Genomic DNA, 27,548 nt, shown 5'->3' on the forward strand with positions numbered 1-27,548 from the left:
GTGAGCTGTTCACTTAATATGAGTTTTAACAATAAAGCCCAATCATCACAAAGATTGTGGAATTGCATTTTACTATGGCTTTTAGTTACTAGAGTCTTTAAGGTTGCCAATTTACTCAACAACACTCTGTATCAATAAAGCACATTATTTATGAAATACTTAATGAACAGGGAATTGGGTTCTAATGGGAATCTCCTGAAGTGCTAAGTTCTACCATGCAAGGAGGACGCTGCTGATTCAGAGTCGTAAGTAAAACTAACCATAATAGACCAAAATAGCTCAGATGAAATGCATCATTAAACTTCAGATAGATGAAGAATTTGCTGTAACAGTAAAAGTCCTATTCCCTTTTTATTTGAGAAGGTCATAGAAGTTAGTGTATCTAAGCTCAGCATCATTTAACTTCTGGCAGCATCCTGAATCACTAAGACTTTGGATGCAACATAGTCCTTCCTAAACTGGGAGTTCAGGGATGACTTTCTGCTGGATTCAGGAAAAAAAGGAAAATCCTCTTTGATTATTTTCTCAGATTGCTGATCATCATGAGTTATATGAACTCAAAATATTATGTTCAGTATGTGGTATCCATTCGCTCTTCATTAGCTGACAGCTCTCCTCCACCAGAACTGTAAAGCTTTTTATTTTTGTGGTCTCATTTTGAGTGCAATATCTGACTAGTACCACAGAAATACTGACAACAATCACTTCAGGAACAGAGGCTACTAAAAACACATCAAATCTGTACACTCACTCTACTACAGTCTCATAAGAGGATTCTTGGTGAAATTCAAGATCTCAAGCTTTATTCCTCAAAATGTCCCATGTTATAGCAGCAACTATCTGTAATTCTTTGATTACATAAACGAAGTGACTTTCAGGATAATGTTAAATGGTTAAAAATAATTTTCTCTAAAAAATAAAGTATTTCTTAATTTTTATACTTGTTCCCATTAATTAATTTTCTTTCACATAACTCCACAATTTGAAACATTTCAAAGTTTAGTCATAAAAGCAGATTTGTCTTTAGTGTCCCCTTCTCTTTATTGCTAATCGCAGCACCAGTTTGAAATGTCTATGTTAAGCAATTATTCTTCTTATTCTTCTTCACCTCCTTCTACATCCAAGCATATCAAAGAAGCCCTATTTCTTCTTCAACAGCAGCAGCTCCTACTGGATTAACAGGCCAAAACATTGGCTGCCTTCATTAACACTCTCCTGACGAACCAGGAGGATGTCTAAAAGACTTCACAACAAGAAACTTGAAAGAATCTATATTGGTTTAAAAAGGCTTAAAGAGTATAAATAATGTCATAGTCATTAATTAGTGCCCAGACTTTACTGCAGCTACCAAGTCCTTGACCAGTCTCATTATTACTTTTATCTAGAAGCCACTACATCATGTAATAATAAGTGTTCTCCAATGTAAAAGGCTAAAATAATAGAAATAAGGAGCAAATAATTAAAATAATTTTCTGAGGCTCTGCCAGTATGTTCAAAACAAGTTATTTAAAATTAATTACTACTGATGAGGGCAAGCAGACAAGACAGAACTAATGGCAGGCCATGTACCCCAAACATTAAATCACAGTTGTCCAGCTGATTCTGGATATGTCTTTTTATTTACTTTCTGTAACTTTTACTTCTAATTCCTGCACTTTCATATCACCAGTCAGCACAAAAAGGTAGAAAACAGTAATATTACTCTCCATCATTATCAGGCCTTATCTAACTTAGGACTGCTTAATTCCTTATTGATTCTTTCTTTTTTTAATCATACCCAAAATGAGACTGATTCTTTGCCCTCTCAAGACAAATACACAAATTTGCTGAGCAGCATAATAAAGACTATCACGTCTTATAGATAATACTCTCTGTAGGAGCAAACCTTTTCTTTACCTTGACAGATGCAATTCAAAATGGAGCCCTGTGTGAAATCAAAATATTGAAACTGTCAAATATAATCACTCTTCTGGCACACCATGCAAAATTGAACCTTTATTTTATAGACAAGAAAGATGTTTTATTGCTTTAGCAGACCAAGGTCTCAAAGATGACTCAGACTCACCCTGACGAACACAGAGTCTAGGAAGGAAAGTAAACACAACACACACAGACAAAGCCCAACCTTCTAGTGCGTGTCGGAGGGGAGCCTGCAGCTGAGAGAGGATAATTTTACTGTTGAGAACTACCACGAACACAATCTCAATGCCTAAATCTGAAATGACTGAATGTGTTAGGCAAACTTTCAAATTCATTCCCTTAGATCAGTTTTTGATGCTCTCCAACCCAATCCCTCCTTCTTCCATTTCACAGGGCTCACAAGGATTACAAACATCTCATCAAGACCAAAACTGAATGTCTGCATCACTACTGTCAATACTTGTGCTGTGTTTGACCCTTGCTGCTGTTTATTTACATCACAAGAGAGAGAAAACCACTTTACTCCTACTAGAAAATGTCTACTTTGTGGCAACTTTTGTTTTTGCTGTGCTTTTGTGTCTTCTTGTTGGGCTCCAGTTTCAATTTCCACTTGTGATCCAACCATCCAACCTAGCCAAAGGTCTGCCCTCGCTCCTGTCACACCACTACAGTTTTCGCTGTATTTCCAGTCTCCTGCCTTCAGCCTCACTTCTGCCCATGGACACATCTTATTCCTAAGCCTGTAGACCACTGAGGGTCTCTAATTTTTTAAGCTTCAGGCCAGGTCACTCCTGAACACATTTATTTGATCAGGCACTCACTCAATTACAACTTTTTCCTGTGTGAAAAACTGGGTTTAATCCAACTGTAATCCATGAGCCAGACACAATATCCCAAAGATCACATTGTCTACTTGGGATTTTTTAAAATAGGACATTACTGACTTATTGGCCGAAGGAGTTCTGCACCCTCCTTGCTTACCTGGATGTTATAAAAGCAGTTTAATGACAGCAGAGGGTCCAGTGTTGCTTGCTGAGAACTTTGGCTGAGTATATTATGGCTTTTTTTACCTTGTGCAAGTTGTTACAGTTTTCTAAAACTGTTTCTGAGAAGTATTGTTTCTCCTAGGTTATAATTTATTTCTTTATCAGCATGTTCTGCGCATTATTCAAGACCTTTGACAATAATTAGTTTTGCTTTAAACACTAACAGAACAAGCTTGTGTTTGGAAACTTGTCAGACTTCTTTCTGAAGTAAAGCAAGGAAAAACATGAAGTGCAATGAAATGTGTGCGCAACAGTGAATGATTTAAAAACAAATAATCTCAAACCAGCAACAGAATGCAGTCATAATATGTACTATTTACTTTAAATTATATTAAAACCCTGAAGATGATAATTACTTCCGCGCAAGATCATTACTTCTGCGTAAACATACTGGAATACTACACTTAGACGTGAATAGGTTTCATTTGTAATAACTAAACCAGACTTGAAAAACGATGAATTTCCGAGTGATTAGCTCTCAGCATGTTTGGTTTTCAGTAGATTCAGAAAAGCAAATTCGATTTGTTGTTAGTTTTTAATGCAGTGTATTTTCAACTACAGAATTGTAATTACCTATTTTTTTCATGGCATTAGTACTCCCGGTAACAGATCAGAGCTGAACGATGACATGCACCACAGCCCACAGGTAGCCTCCAAGGCATCGCTGGTCACTTGGTAGGCTTGCCAGGGACTGGCAGAACTTTTGGGAGCCTAAATCGAAATGAGACATGCTTCTGTCTAACTGTTCAATTAGCTCATCAGTGTAAAATACGTTAATGGAAAATTACAGCTTTTTCTCAGATTTGGTATATGCACCTCGTGCACCAAATTCTGCGGAAATAACTTCCTACTGGCTTCAGTTACATAGAGGATTATGGCTAAATTAGTATTTAATTGGACCTGACACAATCATTTCTGTGACACACGCAGCAGAGGTACCAAGGCTCAATCTTTTGCCAGAAGACAGTAGGGAGATCAGGACTGCAGAACCTCTTCCTCTTCCAAACATGACCCGAGACCCTACCAAGCACTGAATTCCTAAAGGTGCCCAAGCATACTGGCACTGGGGGATCTTCCACATCTAAGAGAACACAAAATATTACATTCTATCTTCTTCATATATCTATCTTCTTTCCTTACATGCGCAATCACTTTAACTGAAGTACAACAGTGAATACCCTGTTGGATTAAATTTTCTAATCTAATAGAATTCCATGTCCCTGGAACAATTCCTACAGTTTCTACCATTTCAGTTCTAATCATCTCCACAGTACTGCACACCAGATAAGGATAAAGTTGGGTTTTTACCCACTATAATGTCTTATATCTGAAATTCCTTTATATGATTCAGTATCTGTCATGCAGTTCCTACTTCTCCATCTGAGTGGTCTTAAAATAATGAAAATTAATTAAGATTTTAAAATATATATTAAAAATCGCTTCTTGTTCCCCAAATCCGATGTATTTTATGTATTTAGTACACTGAATCTGTGTTCTGTTGTAGAGCTTGGACAAAGCATCAGGATCCCACCGCTACTGCTGTAACCTGACATGAATGAGTTTAAATAAATTCAATGACCGTAAGTAAGCAGGAGTATAAAACACTAGTAACATTGCTGAAACTACTCGGGTATTAAGAACGAACAGTGGCAAAATCATTATATACTCTTTAAATGAACTTGTACTGAATAGAAATCTACAGAACTCGTGCTCCATGAAAATAAATGTGTTACTTTGATTCTGTGATTCATCTGCTCAGAGACCCTCAAACAAGCAGACTGGAATGATGTGCAAACATGCATGAGACTGGAATGTGCTGAGTTTGTCAGGAAGCCACAACTGGAAAACATTCATTATCAGGATACTGTATTGCGGCAGATGTTGCTGAAAAGCAAGATGCCTCCTCTTAGAAAAGCAGCTAACCAACGATTACACGTTGGCTGCATATATTGACTGCGCAGAACTGTAGAACAACCTGCTGCAGTTGCCCATGACCACGAGGACAGAGTCATTTTTAGACCGTGTGCAGGATTGCAACAAAGCAAGTTAACCACACAGATGATGATGCTTCAGAAATGGGTACGCAGAATTGATCATTCCGGTACTCTGTAACACTGTACCTGTAAATACTGTCTCACTGTCACTAAAGGAAAATGGATCTCTAATGCCTGTGCTTCCTCTAGTATCCTGCTTACAAGGCTTAGCCAAAATTTGGATGCAACACAAATATCTTCTAGAAAATAAAGTAATTTTGAAAACCTGTTAACTTCTTTTAGTTAGATGGACATAAGCTATTCGCTGTTTTTCTTCAATAAAACAAAGCAAAATATTTTACCTGAGAAGAGGGTACAAAACAACTTAAACGAAACCCAAATTTTATTTTAACAGTACTGAGGCAGCAAAGGCATCTCTTAGAATTTAGAAATAGTTAAAACCTTAATAATCTTGGGTCTTAGAGATCAGACATCAACCACAAGCACAGCCATCATTTGAAAATTACAAACTTATTCACATTTAATAAATTAGCTTTTTAGTTACGAATGTTTCTAGTTACCATGCACCACTAAAAGAAAACTCTGAGCTGAACAAGTAACTTCTGATTTTCCAATATACTTGCAACATGCCTCAAATAAAGGCTACGAAAACTAAGGGATACACAAGATGAAAAAATTCAAAAGCCTCCAGTGTGAAAAATACAACTGTGAATATATATATATATATATATATATGTATACATAGATATTCTACAAATGTGCGAGGCACCAATCGTTAACACAGGTCAGACCTGAACAGAATGGATTAAAGGGAATTGCAGAAAGCATGCCAATAAAAATGAGATGCCAATACAGATTTTGAGACAATCTGACCATGATGCAAATTTCCCATTAGATACTTAAAAACACTAATGTGTCTTTGCTAGTTTAAAGAAAATCCATGAAAGATACAGGGAACATGACACCATGAAAGCAAGGGTAAGAAACTCCTGCTTTTCTGGATCTAGGCAAAAAGACTGGGTAGATTTCATGTCCAATCAGCAACACTGACAAAACCATCTTTAAAAGCGATAAAGAACAGCTCAAAGAAACTGAATATAATATTGGAATGATTTGTTATCTTTGAAAGGCAAAAATCTCAAAAAATATCCATCAAACAAAACAAATGTTTTTAAAAATATTTTTTAGAGGAAAGAGATTTGAAATCTATAGGGGCAAAAAGTCATTAGGCTGGACCCCAGAAAGACCAGTTTTTATTGGGCACCATGTTTCCTGGATCACTGACAGTTACGGGAGGACTTTCAGCATCCTACACAACTCACTCATCAGCCCTCTGTGGGGAACCTTCCTACTTCTCCATTCACCTTTCAGTACTGAGTCCCATCAGAAGCAGAGATATATGCTTGGATTTCTACAATTGCTCTTTCAAAGTCATGGGAACAGAAGGCACGCAGGTTCTTAAAAAGAATCATGTCAGAAAACTCAGTCCTTAACAAAAAGAGTACATTTAATACTAGGATTGTTCTTTGTCGAATTACTACACTCCTTGAAGATAATATAACAAGTTGTCTCAGGTACTGAGATAAAAACTCAGAATCCTTTTTAATAAAACAGAAGCACAGGAAGCATTTGGTCAAAACCCTTCCCTCTGAGAAATTTTAGAGAACGCTACTTTTAGTCAAAGGAGTTATTTCATAAGCAGGAAGAATAAAGAAGCCTATTCCATAAGAATTTGTGTTCTTTGACTCTTCTTCATACTCTAACCTCAGACTTGGTTTCTCCGTGTTCCCCACCTACCAACCAAAAAGCTCCAGGTGTCAAATCAAACACACATTCACTCAATTCTGCTTCTTTCTCAGAACAGAGGCAATGATTTTTCTCTTTCCCTTCTACCCATCAATGATTTTGACAGAACGTTTAGGAATTAAATCTCTCTTTGAGACCTCTAGTCTTCAATTCACTGGTGAATTCAAAACTTCGTAGTGACAGAACAGAAAAATTAATAGCATCAAACTTGCGTTATTAGAAAACCAGATTCAAAAAGGCAGCTTGGAAGAGTCAGGCGGAGCACTAATCCTAGACATAACCACTGCATTCCAGGTTCTGATAATGAAAACAAAATCATAGTGTTTAAATCTTATGTGGCTTCATACCACATGAAGTTAATTAGCTTCTGCAGGATTTAAGCCATTTTTTTGGTAAAAGAAGGAGATTTAATCAGAGCTAAGTCTTCAGCCTCAGCTTCTGTCAGTTTGTAACATCTCTGGGAGGTACCCAAAATCATGAATGGTCTTCCCATCACTCCGGTCCTTTGGAGAGGCTGTACTCTACTGTTCAACAAGCGAGCACTCTCTCTGGTGGCCCGGTACTTTTAGCAGGTCTGACACCCAGCAGTAATAGCCCTCAAACCAACTTTTGTAGATCAAAGACAGACTTAAGAATCTTGAGTTAGCTACAGTACTTCTTAGTATCACATAGCAATAATGTTCGTACAAAGACAAAAATGCATGGGACAGAGTATATTATAAAGACCTAGTTTCATTCTCCACTAAAGGCCAGTCAGCCTCACCTCAATCCCTGGGAAAGCTATGGAAAAAATCCATCAAGGAAACCATTTCCAAACACATGAAGGACAAAATGGTGATCAGGAGTAGTTTGCATGGATTTATGAAGGGGAAATTGTGCTTTAACTACCTCTTAGCCTTACACAACAAGATGACTAGCTTCGTTGACAAGAGGAGAGCAACGAGTGTTGCTTCGATCTCAAAATTTGTAAAGCCTTTGACACCCCTTCCCAAAACATCATCATAGACAAACTGATGAAGCATGGGTTAGGTAAGTAGGCAGTGAGGTGGATACAAACCAGCTGAACTACTAAGCCAGCACACTTGCAACCAGTGGCACAAGGGTCAGTTGGAAGTCCATCACTAGCAGCGTGTCCCAGGGGTCAATACTTGGTCTGATGCTGTTTAACATCTTCATTAGTGACCCGGTTGACAGCGCAGAGTGCATCCTTGGCAAGTTCACAGGTTATTACATACTGGAGGGAGTGGCTGATGCACCTGAGGGTCATGCTGCCATTCAGAGGGACCTTGACAGCCTGGAGCAATGGACGGAGTGCAATCCCATGAAGCTGAACAAAGTCCTGCACCTGGGAAGGAATAACCCCAGACACCACTACATGGTGGGGACCAAACAGCTGGGAAGCAGAGAAGAACCGTGGTTTCCCAGCACACAAAAAGCTGACCACCAGGCAGTAACGTGCCCGTATTCCAACAAAGGCCAACAGCGTCCCGGACTGAATCAGGCAGAGCCCTGCCCGCAGGTGGAGGGAGGTGATCCTTCCTATCTACTCAGAACTGTTGAGACATACCTGGAGTGCTGGGTCCAGTGCTGGGCTACCCAGTACAAGAGAAGGACTTAGTGGAGTGAGTCCAGCGTGGGGCCACTCAGATGATTAAGTGACTGGAGCATCTCTCACATAAAGAAAGGCTGAGAGAGCCGGGACCCAATTCAGCTTGGAGAAAGGAAGGCTCAGGAGGGATCTCATCAATGCCTGTATGTGATATGAAATGAAGGTGAGGGAGACAGACTCTTCTCAGTAGTGGCCAGTGACAAGCCAAGAGGCACTGGACAAATTAAAACACATGAAATTTGATCCGAACATGAGAAAACACTCTTCACTGTGAGGATGGTCAAATATCGAAACAGGTCATCCAAAGAGGCTGTAGAATCTTTGTGGAGATATTCATAAGCCAACTAAACACAATCCTAGGCATCTGTGCTAGGTGACCCTGCTTGAGTAGGGGGGTTAGACTACCTGACTTCATGGGGTCCCATTCCAACCTAAACAATTCTGTGAATGATTCTATGAAAACATATTACATTAATATTTTTGATGGAGCATTCACATCCCGAATGGTCTTTAAAAATTTCCGAAGTATTTAAACCGTATCTATTCTCATCAATAATACAAAGAAAAAACTTTGAATGGCTCAGGCTGTCAGGAGCTTATGATTTATGTTTTAATGCATGAAGATAAAATTTAATGTCACTTTAAACAAATTATTTTTTTGTTGCAGATTTTATTAGACCATTACCCTCCATGAGCTTTCACAAACCACTTATGGTGAGTCATTCATAAATCGGATTCAAAGGGCAAGAAGGCCCAGAAATGTGTTAACTGCATGAGTATTCCATTCAGTTTCTAGAGTCTGCTTAGTTTTCTGGAATTATCTAGAACTAGAATTTAATACAGACTGCAAAAGAGATTCTGAAAAATCATACTGAACACCTATACACTAACTGAAATGCTTTTAAAATCAGGTATATGATTAACTTCCATTGACACTCAGTGTACTTTAAATTTTTCTTCAGCACCTTCTGCTTGTAAAGATTTGGTCAGTGTTCCAGTAAAAGGTGACCCTTCCTGTGGTTTCCACTCTAGGCCAGCCTTCTGCTGAGCTATTATGAATAGCTGTTCCTAAAAATCTCTCCCCCGGCAGCCAGACTCCAAGACTGTGCAAGGGCAGGTTGAGATTGGATATTAGGAAAAATTTCTTCACTGAAGGAGTGTTGAAGCATTGGAACAGTCTGCCCAGAGAGGTGTGAGAGTCACCATCCCTGGAGGAATTTTAAAAACACGTAGCTGTGGCACTTAGGGACGTGGTTTAGTGGTGGACTAAGGGTCGGACTCTATGATCTTAAAGGTCTTTTCTAGCCTAAACAATTTTATGATTCTATGACCGTAGTGGTCTTAGGATGAAACAGTGTATTATGAGGAATAAAATGTGGAGTTCATAATTCAGAACAATGCATCATATTTTATCACAGTATCAAAAATATTTTTTTAGTTTCCCCAAGAAGAAGCAAATTAGTATCTGACATATTAGACATATGCTGTATGCCTAAGTGAAAGACCTGAGACCACATTCACTGCTGAACTTAATTTAATAATTTCTTCCTTTTCCCTAACTTCGTATTATTCCTTAATCTTTTGTAATTCCTGCAGCAGCAAGTATAAAAGCTAAGTACTGATCAGAATCACTTTGTGTCAGGGAGAACACACACACACAGTAAAAAGACATCCTGCTGTCAACGGATTTATGAAAAAAATGAAGGTACACAATTGCTGAGAAGAACAAAAATTGTAGTTAACGGTCAACGTAATAGAAAAGTTGACACAAGAAGAAAAACTCTTCAGTAGGTGTTCAGCTACACATTCTTTTATGCAGCAAATGAGTATAATTTGCTATATAAAATTTAAGTTTTAATGCCTCAAAAGCTTGAAAAATTATAACAGTATGTGAATGCTGTTTTCTCCAATCCATATTTAATTTTAGATTTCCAACAGGGCTCTGGCATTTCCAGGACTGACCACAGGAAGAAACAATTTGTCTTTATCAGTGCTGTAATTTTCTACGTGACTGTAAATCATCATTTACATTTCAGGCCACTTTTGCTGATGTATTTAAAGTAAAAACTTCTGGAAATCTTCAAGCTGCTCTTTACACATCCCAGCCCCTGGTATGGCTGCATTCAGGTACATGGTACATATTCATCTGCTGCCAGGGTAATGAATTCAGCACTCAACAGTAACAGCAAACCCATAAGGGCAGATTGTGTTGCTGCTCTTGGCACTTTTTGGCTGAGTGATAGTGAGAAATTGCTTACCATTTTGCGTGTCAGGCCTGAAATCACAACATAAACCTCTTTATAATGTACTTAAGCATATGGACAAAAAAACCATGCGAGACACTTTGTTATTCCAGTTCACTACCTGTTACATTAAGTGACTGACGTTTCAAAAAAATGAGCAAGTATCAGTTCCGAGTTTTCTTCATGTTCAGACATACCAAGTGAAGAATATAGGAAACTCTAGAAAACTCAACAGTGTGTTAGGAATTGTAGCATGGAGTACATAAGGAAAGAGAATGAGGTTTCTACAGAAGCACACTGAACTGCCTTCACTGTGACAAAATACAAATTTCGAATTCCACAAAGCTCTGTTACCTCAGTTTTAAATTATATGAAAAGTAGACTTACTGTAAGCAAGATATAAATTCTGACCACCTACTTAGCACAGAGCTGTCCTCCATCTTATCCTTCAACCTGAAGGAGAACTAAAAATGCTGAAAGCCAATGACAATCTTCCAGAGCTTTCCATTTTGTTGTTATATTGAAAAAGAGGCTTCTGGTCAAAGATACACCAGAACAAACAATGCTAAATAAAACTTACCTCTGCATAGCCCTTGAGGAGGTATACAATTCCCAAATTTCCTCCCCCCCCCCCCCCCCGATTTCCATAGGGACATTTCTAGCTCTGCAGCAAAATTCCATTCCCAGACATGAATGTACAGTCCTTGTAAATTCCTTCTGACAAGCATGGAAAGAAAATGAAATTGTTCTAAGAAGCTCTGTTGGGTGTATTCTTGGGCTTGAAAGCAATCCAGTGCATCAGCCATAACATTTCAGAAGTCAACTGTGAATAAACATTTCTTACATCTTTTAAATTTGCTGTGGCCTAAAGTGCTGATCTACATCAGGACTGAATTGAAGATATTAAAGGAAGTTCAATGTTTAAAGGTTATGACATTTTAAGAATTTCTCTCGTGTATCTCAAAAGAAAGAAGGTCGAATGACTACTGGCTGCACCTGTGAGTAAACTCTGCCACGCAGAAACTAGCTAAGCTTAAAACAGTGGGTTGAACATGCATCTGTATCCTTCACCTTACCAAAAAGTTGAGAAACATCTGCCCCTTCCCTTCCTCAAATGACATGGCTGATTTACCATGTTGCCCTTACATTTTGCACTTTATCAAAGCTGTAATCATTTCTGGCTGTTCAGCAGAACTGAACTATTCCTTCCACACTATCAAAAGTTACAGTGCTTGGCAGCCCCCCATTCCACCTGTAACTTTTCTTCTCTGCAGCTCTACACTCATGAAATGGATACTCTGGGACTGCTCATCAAGTCACTGCTTTGCTGTCTCAGTCCTGAGCCTGAAAAGTGTAACTGAAGTCAATCGAGCAGTTAAATTTGAGAGTTCTTAGCCACTGGGAATGTTGTAGCAGTCATTCTCAAGAACACCTACAGGAAATTAAACAATGATATCATCAGCCTATGAATAACTTTTTAATTCAACCTGCTGTACCAGCAGATGCCAGGTAACTGCATTCATACTAACACAGCACCTGTCCCAGGTGCCAATATAGCACCAGGCTAACTTCTTATTCTGTCATCTTCTGTTTATTACAGACTGACTTTAAATTAGCTTTTCAGGTCTTCAGGATATGGCTTATTTCCTTGTATCTCTGCTGGTAGTAGTAGCTGGTGATAAACAACATGACTAATATTTGCCAATAAAAAATAGTAGAAGCCTGCATGAACCAAAACCATGTTTCAAGAGCATCTATATTATTTCATATCAAAACATTTGAAGGACAAAAGAGGTAACACATTTTAGTTACCACTGAAAGTTATGATTTAGATTTTTCTGACCAGACACTAAAGAACAAGACATAGAGTTTAGATGCCAATTAATCTGACTCTGAAAACCATTTTCTCACCCACACCCATTCTGCCAATTCATTCCATTTAGGATCTGTAACTTGAGGAGGAGGGGATGAGTTAAAAATAGCAGCAGCAAAAAAAGACAATTAGTAGGAATTGCCACAATAACCTTTGTCAGGATAAATTTAAGGTATAGGGCTCAGAGATAGTTACTATGGCAACCACAGGCACTTGCAAGGTACCATTAATGAGAAATGCAGTGTCTGTCAAAAAAAGGAAGTAGATGCAGCAGCAGCCTGACAGGCTATTTAAAGACACTGTTTTCTTCCCTGCCCCCTTTTTTCAAAGAACAGCAGGAAAGTAAACTGCTACACAAGTAGCTCTAATATGTGTATTTTTCTAATTTTGTATTCTCTTTTCACTTCTTCAGTCCCTGAACTGTTAAGACCTCAATGTAAGCCTTACTCAAACTGAACAGGTTAGATTTACAGATGTCACCCACGGTTTGTCTACCCTTTGCAAAATAAATCTAGCTCACGACTCGCACAGAAACTCCAAGCAGCAAAAAGTGAAACACTTCACCCAGGTACCCAAAAAGATATAGCCACAGGACTTATGGTAAAAATAATAGTTTTACTGTACTGTGAAACAAGACATGCTAAAACTACGACAAACGTTTGTAAAAAAAAAATGTATAAATTCTCTTACTTGCCAATACAATGTGAAGCTGTTATCTTCCCAAAAAATATTTTACCACCTGGAAATTATCTCAGATATGTCTCATACTTTTTCCAAATACACAAACCCAAACCCAAGTATTCAGTCTGAATAGCTTTAAAAAATGGTTTCTCTTTTTTCTACACAAAGTCCGTTCCACTTCCATTTCTAGTGTTTACCAAAAAAAAGCCAATTTCAAAGCACTTTCATTAAAGACAAGCCCACATTAACTCGTTACGGTACACACAAAATGACACAGTTCCCATCAGGACTTAAATAACGTATTTTGCAGGAATGTGAAAAAATAATAAAATGTGTGCTGCTGCAACTCCTTGGTATCCTACCTGGAGTACTGTGTCCAGCTCTGTGGTACGCAGCCAAGAAAGACCTATGGCTCTGTTAAAGCAGGTCCAGAGGAGGCCACAAAGGTGATCAGAGGGCTGGAGCACCTCTCCTATGAAGACAGGCTGAGAGAGTTGGGGTTGTTCAGCCTGGAGCAGAGAAGGCTCCAGGGAGCCTTACTGCAGCCTTCCAATATGTAAAGAGAGCTTAAAAGAAAAGATGGGGAGAGACTTTTTGGCAAGGCCTGTAGTGACAAGACAAAGGAGAACGGTTTTAAATGGAAAGAGAGTAGGTTTAGATTGGATATTAGGAAGAAGTTTATTACAATAAGGCTGGTGAGACACGGGAACAGGTTGCCAAGAGCAGCTGTGGGTGCCCCATCCCTGGCAGTGTTCAAGGCCAGGCTGGATGGGGCTGGGAGCAACCTGGTCTGGTGGCAGGTGTCCCTGCCCATGGCAGGGGCTTGGAGCTAGATGATATTTAAGGTCCCTTCCAACCCAAACCCTGCTATGAATCTATGACTTCAAACCACAGATACGGATGGAAAGGTTTGTTCAATACTATGATGATTCTCAAAACCTGGGCCAGATGAAAGTGGTAACTCAGCTATGCTGGAACCACAGGGATTCACCTGGTTTATAAACAGTGTCATTCACTGCTCCTACCCCGATACGGTTCACTAAAACCAAAAAAGTTCATACCATTTGAAGTTTCCTCTTGATCAACTCTCATTTTGTTCACATCAAACTGAACCTTCATGTAGTAGAAGAATCCTACTAGAAGGATCGTCTTTAGAGCTCAGAAATTATTATCAGTTAATTATTACTAAACTCTATTTTTTTACCTTTATCAATCCCCAAGTGGCAGCTTCTCTCCTTTTAAACACTGAAAATTGAATACTAAAATCTTTCTTCAAATAATACATCTCCTAACAACAATTCACTCGAGAACACACTGCAAAACCCAGATCAATGGTAGTTTGTGAATGAAAGAGGTGTCGTGGTTTAACCCCAGCCAGCAATTAAGTACCACACAGCCACTCGCTTACTCCCCCTGGACCTGGTGGGATGAGAAGGAGAAGAGAGAAGAAAAAAGAAAGACTTAAAACCTGTGAGTTAAGAATAGTTTAGGAACTGAAATAAAGTTCTTACTAACAATTATGATAATAATAATAATATAGGAGCAGTAGTAGTAATAATGATAGTAACGAAAAGGAAGATAAGAAAAAGAGAAAGAAATAAAACCCAAGAGACATAAGTGATGCACAATACAGTTGCTCACCACCCGCTGACCAATGCCCAGCCAGTCCACGAGCAGCGATCAGCCCCTCCTGGCCAATTCCCCCCCTCCCCCCGCCCCCCGCCAGTTTATATACTCAGCATGGCACTCTGTGCTGTGGAATATCCCTTTGGCTAGTCTGGGTCAGCTGTCCTGGCTCTGCTCCCTCCTGGCTCCTTGTAAACCTGCTCACTGGCAGAGCATGGGAAACTGAAAAGTCCCTGAGTTAGAGCTAGCACTACTTAGCAACCACTAAACATGAGTGGATCATCAACATTATTCTCATACTAAATCCAAAAAACACTGCAGCGTACCAGCCACTAAGAAGAAAATTAACTCTATCCCAGCCAAACCCACGACAATAGGCTCTATGTGGTCTTGGCAACTAAGCAGCCAAGATTTTGCACTGGTATTAGCAGGTACCAGATGTCCCTGAAGCTGCGAAAGCTCTGCCAACTCATCAGGAGATGCACAACTCATTAAGACAATTTTGATATAAAAGACAGGGCTGAGAACAAAGATATCCTGATGAAGTAACCCTGGAAGGAAACTTTGCTGGTCAGTACGTATAACGTACATGTTTGGCTTTCATTTTTCAAAGGGAAAGGTTTTAGCTGACATACATCCATGGCTGGGATTCTGCCACATGTTTCACAACAACTATTAAGAGAATGAATATTCTGCCATGTGTTCTGAGGAGCTGACTTCAGTTTGAACTTCAGAAAAAAGACAAGAAATAAACACTTCAGGAAAATACAAACAACATAGTAAACTGTTAATAGCAGGATTAATTCAGAGAGAAAAATTTCCCCATGCAAGCAATGACTCAGTAGATTCTTTCCAAAACAAGCTTAGTTTCTAGAGCCTTATACAGCAAAGAGGAAAACTTATTTTAATTCTATTAAAGGCATGTAGCCATGCTAAACCACTGGCTAGACTCTACGATGTTATACTATGTAGTTTTAATACCTACCTGAATTTATCTAGTTTGTAATTTTAAATTTTGTCATGTAATTTATAACACTTTCAGCTGACTGTAAAAATATTAAATAAATAATATTAAAGCAAAGATTGTTTGTTCCTGCTGTCTGCTGCTTTCCCCTCTCAGTTAAAGGACAGGCCTATGACTAGCTGATTGACATCGGCACAATTCATAGGAAAGGAGACTCTGAAAGGAAGAGGAGTATAAGTAACTAGGGAACAGAGAAATATCTTAAAGAGTATTTGAAGAATCTGAAAGAGCACCTCTCATCAGTGAGGAAAATCTCTATTCCATCCCCAAATATTGTAGTATAAACAGGCTCCAAACCATTTCCAGCTGCTCCCCTTAAAGCTGCACTTCAGCAGTGCAAATCCTGCATTAACTGCTTGTGTGGAAATACTCCAGAAACCTCCAGGTCAGGAAGAGACCAGTGGACAACAGCACAACCTTCACCAACAAGTAAATAACTTAATTTGTGAAGATAAGAATCGATAAATCAGTTTCCATTTAACCACCTTACCAACAGTTATACCAGACAGAATTTTAATCCCATAATTGGAAGGGGGGGGGGATACAATCAATAATCTCGGGGTATTAAACCTGAAATACTTTTATAATTCATCCTTCCATTTACAAAGTGTGCTTGCTTTTTTTCTCTCCCCCCCCCCCCTCAAGTGCAACAGCATCTACACTCCTCTCTCATGTTGTTCCCTTTTGAAACTATTTTCTTCCTAGCACTTCCTCTCAAATAGTTTTCAAGTATCACCTTCTCATTTGGTGAGACTGTACCAAAGAAGTTAAAACTTCCCACATCTGCACAAAAAAAGAGCATACAAGGTAACGTGGGTAAAGCTCTCCCTGGGGAAGATCCAGCCATCAAAAGAGTGGGCTGGAGTGGAGAGACAAAGTGGCCAAAAAGGAAAGATTACAGACTTACCATCACAGTATTCCCTGCCAAGATGACACACTTCTACGGGGCAAAACCTACATTGTATTCAAATTTAGGAGAAAACTGTTTTGGATTTTTACTTTAGAACCTATAAATCCTTGCATTAGTCCAAAGAAGACTTCAGTCTTTTGCCTCTGATCCCAGTTAGCATAGTAGTCAGGAGAAAAAACAGAATACAAAGACTCCCCTTCAAACCAACTTTTGAAGACATCTTTATAACTGCAAAATGAAAATGTCATAAAAAGCTGGCTTTATATACTTTAGCATTGACATTTTTCACTGATCTTTCCAGATCACTGTTGGTTTAGCTTTTGTTTCCAGTTAACGAAGGAAGAAGTAAATGGATGTCAAGACTGAAAAATAAATTCAAGCTGCTGAAGAACTAATATTAAATGACTGTTCTCTTTGGAGAAAAGACTCATAAAACAGCTATTTTAATTATACTTTTGATCATCTAAAATAAATTAATGGGAATTGGGTATTTTCATTTCTAACTTCAAGAAATCTATGCTGTACCATCACGATCTTTTACAGAACATCAGAGAGCAGGCAGGAAGCCAAATCAGTGCAACATCAGAGTGTAACTTTAATAAATCCTTTGGCCATTAAAGCAGACATAACTGGCAGCCACTCAAGACAATCTTTTTTCATCCTATTAATGCAGTCACCATGTCACCACAGCTGCAAAACACAGCAAATGCTCCTAAATACAGATAGTGCTGTAAGGCTAAATTAATCTATTTATCTACAGATATCGATCAAACCATGTGTGACCTGGAGCTGTACTACCTACACCCAAATGCTCACTTTTTTACTGGCAGAATGAACAAATATGTCCTGAAATGTGTTAGGTAGCTTTCCCCCCAAAAACAGAGACAATGCTTAATTCAGAAATGGACTAAAACTATTTAGTTATCTTTAGCATTAGAACCTACAACCTCTAAAGGCTCAACATATCCGGAAAACCTTCACTCCTTATTTTGCAAGTCTCCAAATAACCATACGAATTTATCAAGAAAATAAATTCCGCGGCAATTTTCATCTGTTAGATGAACATACAAAGCACCAGGGTTTAGGTGTGAGTGAGCAGGAAAAGTGATGCATTTCATTGGACCTATGAAGGAGGATTGTACGAATACACGCTACTCCCAATAACACACTACTTAAAGCAATATATATGAGTTTGGGGACCAAGAGCCTCAACATAAACTGACGACTGGCAATATGCCATCTGTTAAAGTAGAAAAATAAAGGAAAGCTAAGGAAAGGAATTCATCCTCGGGGGGGGGGGGGGGGGGGGGGGGCGGGGGGAAGACAACAGAATTGGACAAATGTTGCAAAGGCAGAAAGACTGCAAACACAAAGAAAAGTGGCAGACGAACCAATTCATATGGGCACATGCCCATAAGACTGTTGGCTTTGTGAAGAACAAGCAAGTTTATCCATGAGTAGGTAGATTGCCAAATCAAAGAATACTGTAGGTTGGAAGGGACCTCTGGAGGTACCCAGTTCAAACCGCTCACTCAAAGCACTGCTAACCTGGAAGCTGGCCAAAGCCCCATGTTAGCTGCAGAGCAGCATGCAAGTGATACTTCGTTTTTGCAGCCCTGCTCCCACCCAGGCACACAGCATAGCACCGCTCCCTTTCGCCTATCATGCCTTAGGCAGTGCCACATTCAACTAACACAAAAGAATTATGAAATAACTTCTGCAATAACAATGTTTGCAGCCTACCGTGAATTTACACTGCAAGGCAAGTGTTACAGTACTTTGGGCCATGCCAGCTTTATTAGTAGAGCTACAGATATGCACCTTCTTACTCCTCTGTGCTCATCTGTATGGCACCTCTTTTTACCTCGTGGTTCTCTATCACATTCCCAGGTTTCCAAGTTGGACTTTACGAAAAAAAAAAAGACTGCAACAGCCTATCTCAGGTGTCCTGACCACTGAGTAGATTCAGGACAAAACAGAAATTTTGATTGTTTCCATCTCAGAAATATGACAAACTTTGGTAGAAAAAACATGTTGATAAACACAACTTACCTTTCTCCTTCAAAAATTCCACCAAAGAAAGAACAGACAAGCACTTAATTTCCATGGAATCATCCCTACCTGTGAATATTGGTATTTTTTTATTTAATTCTGATCAGGAGGCTAATGCCCAGTGAAAGACCGATAATGTTTACATTCATTCTCCATTTTTTGCCATCATCATCGATGTTGAAATATGATTTTCTAAAATGACAGTTTGAATCTGTTGACTTCAATACGTGTGAATTAAGGGCAAGCACTAATCATTTCAACTACGATTTCCTTCAGGAAGCAGTATTTTTTTCTGTTTAACTTGTTGCTTCATTGTTATCAAACAAAAGAATCATTTATGAATTTCCTTACATTCTTAACTTTTTTATCTTACACAAATACGAAATCCCATTTAAAAATATTTGCACTTCAGCCAATTTTTTAATAAACCTTTAATTTCTGGAATGCTTCCACAAACGTGCTTAGCACCCAAAAATTTCAATAAATATATCGTTTTTCTAAGTATTTGTATGGGGTTTGCAGGGCAGGGTAGGGTTGTGGTAGCAGGGGAGCTACAGGGGTGGCTTCTGTGAGAAGGTGCCAAAGGGGTGGCTTCTGTGAGAAGGTGCCGAAGCTTCCCCCGTGTCCGACGGAGCCGACGCAGCCGGCTGCAGGACGGCCCCGCCGGCGGCCCAGGCCGAGCCCATCAGCGCCGGCGGCAGCGCCTCTGAGAGAACGTATTGAAGAAGCGGGAACAACCCGCACAGCAACTTGCAGCGGGAGAGGAGCGAGCTGTGTGGGAGCCGCGGCCCTGCAGCCCCCGGGCAGCGCCGGAGGGGCCGGAGCCGCTCCCGGCCCGGAGCAGAGATTCCCCCCCAGCCCGCGGCGCCCCCGGCCCGCGGAGCCCCCGGGGGAGCAGCTCCCCCCCCGCAGCCCGGGCAGGGCCCCCCCCGGGGCAGGGGGTTGCCCGCAGGGGGCTGTGACCCGCGGGCAGCGGCGCCGGGGCAGCTCCGGGCAGGGCCTGTGGCCCCGCGGGGAGGAGCCCGGGCTGGGGCCGGGCTGGGGCAGGGCCTGTGCCCCCGGGGGCGGGGGGGCTGGGGCCGGCTGGGCCGGGGGGGCTGCGCCCGCGGGGGGGACACGCTGCGGCAGGGGGGGAAGGGCTGCGGCGGGGGGAAGGGCTCCCGCTGGAGCAGGGCAGGGAGGGCTGTCTCCCGCGGGAGGGACCCCGGGCTGGGCAGGGCAGGGGGTGAGGGAGCGGCAGGGACCGGGGGTGAAGAACAGACCACAACCCCCATTGCTCGACCCCCTATGCCACTGGTGGGAGCAGGTACAGAACTAGGGAGTGAAGCTGAGGTCAGGAAGAAGCAGTGGGAAGGTGTTTTTAAGTTTTGGGGGTTGTTTTCATTATCCTACTCAGATTTGATTGGCAGTAAATTAAACTTCCTTCCCCAAGTCAAGCCTGGTTTGGCCATGATAGTAACTGGTGAGTGATCTCTCCGTGCCCTTGGCTGGATCCATGAGCCTTTCCTTTACATTTTCTCTCCCCTGTGTCCTTGAGGAGGGCAGTGACAGAGCGGCTTTGTTGGGCACCTGGTGTCCAGGCAGGGTCAACTACTCATCACAGTATTGAAGAAATGAAGGAAGGAAAAAGTCTGGTTTCTTCTTAAAAAAAAAACAAAAAGCTTGCTTTTTTTCTTTTTTTTTTTTTTTTTTTTTTTGTAATTGCTACATCTGAATTCTGAAATCAATTATTCTGACTCTTTTTTCAAGAGACAGCTTTTGAACCCTGCACTCCCCACAAAGTGTAATCTACTTACGATTTAAAGGGAAAATGAAAATTTCTATTTTGGATTTTGAGTAATTTATAGATCACCTAATACTAGGATAGCAAACTCGTACTATATCTGTGTGATGTTTTGCGTAAGGGCCAACCTATCCAGCCATGTTTAGCCTGTACCCTATTAAATTTAATAAATTCTGTCAGAGACAAACTTGGCCTGCACTCAACAAACTTCCCATTTCCCTGGCTGCATACACAAAATGTTATAAACAATGCAAACTGGGTCTCCTGAGGTTAAGTCAATGTTCAAAGAGGTCAGAAAAATTACCGTGCAGGCTAAATCCAGCAAGCTAGTCACCTCTGATTTAGGAAAACAGTCAATTTGCTTAGACCTAATTTTGAAGAAGTGGGAAGAGAAAAAAAATGAGAAGTCATATAATACCAAAACAGTTGCCTACCCAGTGTAGCATCCTCCGACTGAGCTGGGGGAGGACAGAGGAAAGCAGAAATATCTAATACAGAGACATCTGAGATAGCCTACCCAAAAGGAAAGTCTCCATATGAGAATTAGAGAAGGGAGGTTTATCACTGTTCCAAGTACCTGTAGTTTTGACAGAAACAGAAACACTAAATTCAAATGCAAATCATAGGAAAGAGATCCCCTTGTACATTGCCTGTAGAAACACACCATAACTATATATTCAGAACAAAAGGATGATATTGCACTGGGGAGGGAATAGAGGGAGGAACAGGCGTCAATTCACATTATTTGTTGCTGTAAAACTTACAAAGGCATTTGGTTTTCCATCATCAATTACAGGGACAGAACCCTGAAAAAGTCTTCCTGTTGGGAAGTGCAGCAATTGCAGGCAGATCCTTAGCAATTCCAGGGAGGACACCTTAGAAGCAGCCAGGTTCTTTTGCCTCCATTTCTCTGGGAGGGAGACTGCTAACAACCCGATGATGTCTGAGGCTTGGAAATCTCTTTATTATTAGCCATATACATAGACAGCTTAAAGCTCATTGTTTCTTGGTGTCCTCACCTCCCTTAACCTTTAAAAGCCAGCCCTTCTCTGCCCTCGACTTCATAGGATACATTAATAATCCCTTTTAATTTTGCTGCGTTTATCAAACCAAGGTCAATGTCTACACTATTTTCATCAGTTATCTGCAGCTTCTACTCTTTGATCTCCTCTTTCTTGTGTATGTGTGACAAGAACTGAATGTCGTAATTCTCACTTATTATTCCCTATTTCTATTTGCCTGTCCGGTTCTCAGATCACATTTGAGTTTTTTTCAGTACAGTTACACTGAGGACTCACACCCAGCCTGCGCTCACCCACCATTCCTCTGCACCTCACCAGAGAACCAGAATCACAGAAGACCCAAGGTTGGAAGGCCTTAACCTCGAAAAAGCAGCTGGACTAACTTACCATGGGAAGCACGCCCCTTTCAGCAAAGGAATTCCTTGAGTGCTCTAGTTATAAAGCAGTCCATAACTGAAAATCCTCTTTATTGTAACTTCCATTGCTCTTTTTTTAATTATTCTTCTATGGATTATTTTTCCAACCTATAATTTTTGCAGATTCTCCCTGTAACATCTTCAATTTTTGAAAAGTGCTTTGAGATAAATATGAACGTTAGAACTGGATCATACTAAGCAACTGACCAGTGCTAGATATAGCACTCTTCCCTACCGAAATAAACAGTACCTTTCTAATTTCTTTGTTGAAAATAACTACTTATTCACTCAAAATTATATAGTATATTTGAAGTATATTTAAAGATTTGTTTGGCTATTAATAAAAAAGGCAAGTCTTAAAGAAATTAGATGTGTATTTAACATATGCCAAATAAAAGATAAAATTAAATTTTTTTTTTCCTTTTCTTCACCCCCCCCTTCCTGATCACGGCAGGTGATTTGCAGGTTTTAGTGATTACAACATTTGCTGTTTCGGAATTGGACTTGAAGGTATCAGAAACTTCCAGTTTGCCATGGATTTAACGTGAAGACCCAGGGAAACTGCTGTGAAATTTTATTGTCTTTTCATGACAGCATGCAAAGTCTTAGTCACAGCATCTTTGTCTTTAAAACATAAACTCTAACAGCAATATAAGGAAAGAAATCATTAATCTGTCATACAGACAACATGCCCTGTCATAAACAAACACACAAATTAAACACTGACTTGACAACTATGAGAAATAACAGTCATGATTTACTTACACATGGACAATAAATTTATTAAAGGAACTTATGCTTTACAAGGGGACAGAATTTTTAATCTCGTGCCCTTTGGAAGAGGATTTATTTTAAAATGTTTTCAATATGAATGTGCATTGTTAACTAATACTGCAGAAATTGTAATAAACCGTATCACAGACTTCACAGATCAATAAATCAACACAATTGAATAAAATAATTAAGCAGTAGTCAACGGACCTAATTAGTAGTATGCACACAAAGGACTTTTTAAAAAAATCTTTACTTTCCATGGATGAAAAAAAACGCCACACTGTGAAGAGAGGTATAAAAATAAAAATAAGTTGTTTCTTTAATTATTCTTGACTCATTAGAATTTAACAAAGCAAGTATTTAAAAACAGGAGAAATCAACACACACAAAAGTTCACTTATCAAAACTGAGAAAAATAACTATACTTCTGCTGACTTAAAACAAAACAACCAACCAACCAACAAAACTTCCTATAGTGGATATGTATAAGCCAACTCATTTAACCCTATAACCCTACTGATAGGCAGGAACTGCTGACCTACCAGGAAGCTTGGGAGGTGTTAACGTCTGAGTGCTGACTTTGTTACTGTAGTATTTCTTTAGCCTATATTTTCTTATGCAACTCCCAATTAAAGAAAAAAAAAAAGGGGTGGGGGGGTGGGGGAAAATTCCTTCATGCTCTTTCACATCAGCACTCACTCCCATGGGTCACCAGTACTTGTCAGAACAGTTTTGCACAAAAGCCTCTGCCATTTGAATTACCAGTAAAGGTATTTCCTCATTTACGACGGCTTGTACCAGTGATACACCTATCCCTGAGCACCGGGGGTACTTAATATTCTCAAGTAAACACAGTTCACGAAACATTTTAGATTTCCTTCCAGCATCTAGTAGAGAAGATACCCCCTCTGGTGGGGCAGATGCCTGAATGATGAAGAGACTCTTCACAGCTCCTCCATGACTGACAGCGTTTGACCCTTCTTCTTCTCAGCCTGTTCTTACCCAGGTCCTGTTTGCTCTTCATTTCTTAACTCCTCACTCCAGTCCCATTCCTGGGCAGTCCCAAGTCCCTATAGTCCTCACACCAAGGCCAAAAGAGTCTGAAAGCTCTAACATCTAAAAGTGTGACATCTACAGCCACCGACTGTGGAGTCATATATACTTAGAAGACTTTAACAACTCACTTGTGTTGTACCACAAGGATAGATGAGAGGATTGATCTACTCAGACCGTCACCATGATAAATCTGCCACTGACAATGATGTTTGCTGTTCCCAAATGCCAGACACACTGTGCACAGAATAGAAATGTAAAGGCAATGCTGGGTATGTTGTACAAAATCAGATATCCTGGGGCACATAATGAGATAACATCTATTACCATAAATTATGAAGTGATTTACGCATAAATGAGGGTTGCCATGAAATTTAATTTTAATGGTTTGATAATCAAGTAACAAACACAATAATTATCATACCTAAGTTTTTCAATAAATTAAAATCACTGCTAGTGGCAACACTTTTTTTTGTTAACATACATAATACAATTCCCCTCCAAGGGCTGTCTGCTGTATTCTTCCATTTCAGAACAACTTGTTGAATGGCACATCACTCTGATAAACAAGTTCAGTTTTACTGCTGATTACATTCAAAACATTTCTACATTCACAGCAAAGCCTCTTCAACAGTGTGCAGTTGCCTACTTCAAGAAAAACAGCTTTGCAGACAGGAGGCTCTGCTAGTCTAGAAAAATATCTGAAGGCTGATTTTTCCCATAGCACATATCAGAGAACTTTTTCCCCTATCACCACATGAAGTATATTCAACCACACATATTAAACAAAACATACTGACACCACAGTGTGGTATATCAAACATTTTTTTATGAACTGAAGACACTGTCAGCATCTCAGCATCACTGACTGCAGCCAGAACTTCAGCAGAGTAACCTGACAACTTTTTGTCAGGACACAAGTTGTCCAATCTATTTCCCTGTCTATATTACAGCACAAACTCTTGCAGATGTAAAGCAGCAAAAAAATAATTTGATTTTGAATCTAGCCTTGCAATAAACCCTAAATTTCTTTTCAAGAGTTCAACAAAGGACCCTCCAAAACCCTTGCTCCTCTCTTTGCTTCAACAGACAACCTGACAGGTGCGGGAGGGCAGATTTCCTTCTTTCTCCTCTCCTCCAAATGAATCTTAGTTCTCTCACCTCCCCACCACAACCTTGCAAGGAAAAAAAAGACCTTGAAGTAGAACATACCACTAACTGTCCCACAATGGGACACAAAGGAACATTTCAAGTCATACTGAAACCAAAGAGAGGAGTATGAAGACATCTTGGGATATTAGTTAGTAGGGAAAAAAAAAATAAAAGGCTGAGAGTTTCCATTTCTGTGTCTGTAGAACACACTACAATAACAGACAGAAAAACGAGTGAACAAAATCATCACTGAGCCCAAATTATCATTTCTTACTATAAAATGACAGGGAGCAAAGCATGTGTTCTTCTGTCCTGAGATAGAGGGAAACCAGTGTTGCTTCTCAGAAACATTGCTTATATACATAACCAAGAACAGTTACCATGCACATACTAAATATATTCCCAATCAATGGCTTAAAAATTACAGTAAATTGTATGCGGAAGGTTTTCTGAAAGCTAAAATGATAATCTTCGCTAGTCAGCAGAACAATCTTACTGTACAAAAAGGCATATATTTTCCAGATAGTATTTTAATGGCCTGAAGGATGTCACTTTTCCTTAATAGTATAATACCATTTTTTCATACTGTATGCAGTGTTACTGTAACAGCTATTATGTCCCTATCTCCAAGTTAATTGAAGCAAACTTCATGTCAGACCTTAAAGTAAAAAGGGCGTGTAGTATTCTATGCATCTGATCCATTTTACATAAATGCCATTAAGCAGGAGAAGAATGCACCAAATAATATGGATACTGTAAGATGGATACCAGGGACCTCTCTGCCTGGACCCAGCAAGATTTGGCAGTGCCAGTACTGATCTGTTGATGATCCCAGACTTTTGGGGGCATTTCTGCTTCCATCTCCTCCACCATCCCCAGTTCCAGCACCATGGCCAATTGTATATCTCCATTACAAATAAAGTATGTTACAGAGAGTGCTTTAACAAGTATAGCATCCAGAGACTTCTATCACCGTTCTTCATTTTATATAAAAGCAATGGCAGAAGTGCCTGCAAATTCCCTCTCCCCAGGCACGGGAGGGCAAAACTTATATTCTACAGCAACGGCTCCGTAATATAGAAAAGAGAAGCAACACATCAAGAAAATTCCAAGTTATTTTACTTTCTAAACATCAGAAGTGGGAAGCAAAGAGGCAGGAGTAAGCAGGATGCAGCACTATCCTTTTTTACAGGTCTGTAGGCAGAGAATATGAAAATACTTATAGTCTCCAGCAATAAGAGCAAGAATGAAGAAAACAATTTCCTGCTATCTACACTGTCAGGACAGGAGATTTCAAAATTATGGTGATGAATGGAGGGAGAGTAAATTACAAAAGGAAGTGAGAGTGACCAAAGCTTGCAAAGAAAGTTATCATTTAAATAAAAGTGGAATGAGGAAAACAGTACGAATGAGGACAGAATCAAGAAGGTACAGGGCAGAGAAAAAGAAACTAAACTTGACTGAAGAGATTCTCTTTAAATATTAATCAGATAGTAACAAAAATCTATGTAAAAAAAAATAAAAAAGATAAAAGGAGAATCTAAGAGTAAGCCTTGTTGAAAGCATTGTATTATTTGGAGTGAAAACGCTTGGTTCAAATGCAAACTCCTGAGAATGACTGTCCTATGTTAAAAAAGAAGGATCTATAACCAGTGCTCAAAAAAGGAGAAGATATCTGATATTATTTTTTTTTAATAAGATTAACAAAAGCCCTTTGCTAGGAGGAGGGAGCTAATTTTAAGGCCCAATGTATGTTCCACCTAAGCTTCGCTAGCTGATCTATCAGAATAAAAAATAAAACTCGAAAGTAACATAGGAGCTATATACACATTGTTACAATTAAAAGCATTTATCATTCAAGAAATAAATAACAAATGAGTTTAGAACTGATAGAAGACTCAGTGCAATTTCTAACCAAGGGTAAAACAATAACATACTTTGCAGAAGGAAAAAAAATCACTATCCTTAAAAGGTTTAAACACTTGCAACAAATACACAATCTGCCTTGATAAGCAACTGTTTCAAAAGACTTATTGAAAGAATTTCTATCCATTACAATATAATGATTTAAGGATATTTAAACTTCAATTATTAAATCCACAGGAAAATAAAAGTAATTTAATCAAGGTATGCAAATTTTATAACCTTATTTGTAGCATTATTTCTATCAGTTACATATTGTCCCAAAAATTGGAAGTGACAAATTTCAAGGGGTTTACCAGCTACAAAAATGAAAGGAAACAGCAAGAGGCAGAAAAGCAAAATAATACAGATAAGAACATGAACATTTCATGAGTATTTACACTGCTTAAAAAAGAAAAAAACAAACCCAAAGGGAAAAAAAAAAAAAAAAGAAAAAAGCCAATTATTTCTAAATAAAAGGAACAAGCACTGAATGTTACTGATTTTTTTTTTGTCCCTTCCTCGATAAAGTAAAATTGGGAAAATTCAGCCTTGGTTTGAGCCAATGTATTTTCTCGTGGCTGTGCTTTCAGAGTCACCAAGGCAAGAAGTATTCCAAATTTACTGCTATAGTTACCTATTCTATACTTCTTCTTAACAAC

At 39.4% G+C, this 27,548-nt stretch overlaps 1 protein-coding gene across 5 annotated transcripts in view; it reads right to left on the reverse strand.

Moving 5' to 3' along the window:
• Positions 1 to 27,548, reverse strand: part of TRAPPC9 (trafficking protein particle complex 9) — a 508,539-nt gene that overhangs the window by 287,701 nt on the left and 193,290 nt on the right. The gene's annotated exons all lie outside the window — the stretch shown is intronic.

Source organism: Falco rusticolus, chromosome 3, assembly GCF_015220075.1.
Source record: "Falco rusticolus isolate bFalRus1 chromosome 3, bFalRus1.pri, whole genome shotgun sequence".
Taxonomy (NCBI): Eukaryota; Metazoa; Chordata; class Aves; order Falconiformes; family Falconidae; genus Falco; species Falco rusticolus.